Here is a 3,480-nt window from a genome sequence, read left to right on the forward strand (position 1 = left end):
CTGATCATCTTTTTTTAAAAATAGTAAACTACATTTATATAGTACTTAAAAGGGAGATTTCCTTACAAAATACCCATGATGCTGATTATTGCACCAACAATATTAGCTACCTTATACCTGACAATGAATTTTCTTCACAATTCCTGCTGACTTTTAAAGTTATTTTTGGGGTGGAAAACTCTTTCATCCCATCTTTTTGTAGGTTCTCCTGCTTGAGAATTCATTTCAAGGCATTATTTTATACATGTTTGCAAGTGAATTTGGGAGAGTTCAAGTGAGTTCCTGTGTAACTCTTCCTCTTGACTCAGTTCTCTCCCCAACTCACACTTTTAGACACATTCATTCTTACTCTTTCAACCATGGATCACTTTGGAAGAATTCTACAGCTAAAATCTCCCTACTATGTTATCCGTGATAAATTTCATAATTATGATAAAAAACATTGACCATAAGAGAGTTTTACCTGCCTCCATAGATTTTAGTATGTAAAACAAAGAGAGGAAATGGAAAGAGCTGACAGAAAAGTATTGGTAGTAAAGGCAACACCAATTCATATTGAAGAGAACAAAAGTAGACAATATATAAAATATTGGGTCTTTCACAGTTCCAAGTTATAAGAACACAAAGACCTATGTTTTGAATGGTATAGAATCCCTAGGTTTTTAGCACTAATAGTCCAACAAAAAATGTAGGGACTGCTTAATGTTTGTACAGAGTGCATTATTTTGTGTGATGTCAGATTGATAAAGTGGTGTCAGGGAGAGAAGGGATTAGCACTGTTCTGATAAATTATAGACTTTCACAGTTGAAAGGAACTATAAAGGTGCTTGAGTTCAGTGAAACTGATGAATTTATCACCATTAGGAACATAAAATGTCAAGCTTTCACAAGTAGACAGCTTGAGTTCCAATCTGTGGAACAATTTGCTATTTCAGATAATGATTTTCTCAAGATTACTCTCTGCTCAGAGGTGAGAGAAGGTGAACAATAGCAATAATGATAACAAAACAACAATAATTGGGGGTAGCTAGGTGTCACAGTGGATAAAGCACCGGCCCTGGATTCAGGAGGACCTGAGTTCAAATCCGGCCTCAGATACTTGACACTTACTAGCTGTGTGACCCTGGGCAAGTCACTTAACCCTCATTGCTCTGAAAAAGAACCCACAAAAAACCCCACAACAACATTAATAATACCTCGCATTTATTTTAAAGTTCATGAATCATTTTATAATTGTCTCTTGTGATCTTCACAAAAATCCTGAAAAGTAGGCATCATTATTATTCCCATTTTACAGATGAGGCAATTGAGGCAATCAAGTTAAGTGAATTGTCCTACTTCATATAGTTACTAAATATTTGAGGTAGAATTTCTACTCATATCTTCTTGACTTCAAAGTCCAAAACTGTATCTGCTGCATCACCTAACTGTATTTTTGGGGGATTTTTATTAAAATGGAAGTTTTATTTTATCCCAAAGGGCCAAAGAGTATTTGGAGACTTGTGAGTCACTGAGAATTAGAACAAAGGGACTATAAGCTGGAAAGCAGGCAGCTAAGAAGGCAGAGATGTGAACCAGCCAGGAAGTTGGCGTCTGCAACTGCATAAGCAATACTAAAATATAATTGAGCATGTGAAAAGAAACAAACATACTGACCAACAGAAGTATGGTTTTGTTGGCTCGAGTCTCAGGGGAGCTACTACGTTTGAGATTATTGGCATGAATAGATTGGATTCTCTGGTGGTGTCTGTATAAGACAAAAACCATGTATCCACTGGTTCCCACCATAATTGCTACACATAAAACATCAGGAAGGGAGAATAATAGTATATGTAGGATAACATAATATGAAATTTCATATGTAGAAAAACAATAAATTAAATCAAGTCTTTCAGTGATGTTTTTTTATTCCCATTGGGCCTCTGAAATATGAAAGAATAAGACAATTTATCAACAGATAAAAAGTCCAGCATAAGAAACAGAATGGACCAATGTACTTTATAGCTCTGGCTTTGATTTCTGCCCACCTAGAACTTCTAGGACTTAGAGTGATGGCTTGGAAGCCACTCAGGAGGCAGGTGGTGCAGAGGGAAAGACCACGGGCCACTCGGTGAATGTAAAACACAAGTTTACATCCCACGTCATCCAAGAAATTTTTGAGCCCAAAAGCAGCCATTGTCTGAGGAATCCCTTTGGAGAGAAGCATCAAGTCATTGACAAACGCCAAGTGGGAGAGAAGCATGTCTATAAGCCTCAGCTTGGAACCAGTGATGAAGGTGATGGTATAAAGGCCCAAGAGGAAGGAGTTCCCCAGGGCCCCAAATCCAGTCTGAAACAAAAAAAGAAGCCCAAATACCATGTCATTAGAAGTCATTTTCTTTTTGTAGATGGGTGGTAAATAGCTGTCAAAACCAGTGGATCCTTGCTTCTTCAGAAATATAAGGGGTAGAAGATATTGCCAGAGATGAGAGAGATTCTTTGCTTATTCAGTATATGTCACCATGAATCATTTATTCCATCCAAAAGAATATGATGAAAATCTCTCTTTTAGTTCTTCCTGATGGACCATTGAGAGGATAATATTGATTAGAAAGTTTCTGATTTTTTTTGTCCTTTATTTTTAGAAGATACGTCTTTAAAATATTTAAGTTGAGTTCTTTGGTGTAATAGTTAAATTATATAATCCCTATATGGTATTAGCAGATATCTTGGTACCTAGAAGGTATATAATGCCTAGGAATCAGTACCAAGGAAACATGTGAGATAGAATAATTTGATATAGGTGAGATGCTATGAATTCTAACCATATCATATGATAGCTTTCATAGTTCTATACTGAAAAGTATTAATTTTTGCATAATTGAGTATGATGGCAGTCACTTTTTCAGTAATATTAAATTTTGTGATAACTTTCTATAGGTGATAGAGACAAGAAGAATCTGTTATTTACATTCTCATGTCTCTGTACTTCTCTGTCTCTGTGTCTCTTTTTCTCTATCTCTCCTGAAGGGTCATCATCCATATTACTCACTACACATGTGTGTTCTCATTGCTCTTTCCTGTCATTTCTTTTCTCTTATGTTCTTGTGTTGATCTCTCATCACTTCCTATTCATTTAACTATCATGCTGATAACTTCAAGGTCTAAGTATACAGCCTTCACTAACTCCTCTAGGATCTAGTCTCCATGTACCAACTACAAGATTCAAAGTCTTGCCTTGGATGTTCCATAGTAATGTTAATTTTAATATCTGTAGAAGAAAACACATTGCATTCTTTCCAAAATTACTCCAACTTACAACTTTCCTGTTTGTATGGAAAACCTCATTATTCTTGTCACCCAAGTTTGCAATAGAGATATCTTTCCAAATTCCATGATTCTCCTTATCTAATCAGTTACCAACCCTTTTCCATTCTACTTTTTAAATTACTAAATCATTCTCATATTAATATTCATAACACAAGCACCCAAGTTTTAGCC

General features: G+C 35.7%; 1 pseudogene; it reads right to left on the minus strand.

The window, feature by feature from the left end:
• Positions 1-1,376: 1,376 nt before the first annotated feature.
• On the minus strand, positions 1,377-2,374 carry LOC122748105 (annotated as a pseudogene).
• Positions 2,375-3,480: the final 1,106 nt, after the last annotated feature.

Source organism: Dromiciops gliroides, chromosome 3 (assembly GCF_019393635.1).
Source record: "Dromiciops gliroides isolate mDroGli1 chromosome 3, mDroGli1.pri, whole genome shotgun sequence".
Classification (NCBI taxonomy): domain Eukaryota; kingdom Metazoa; phylum Chordata; class Mammalia; order Microbiotheria; family Microbiotheriidae; genus Dromiciops; species Dromiciops gliroides.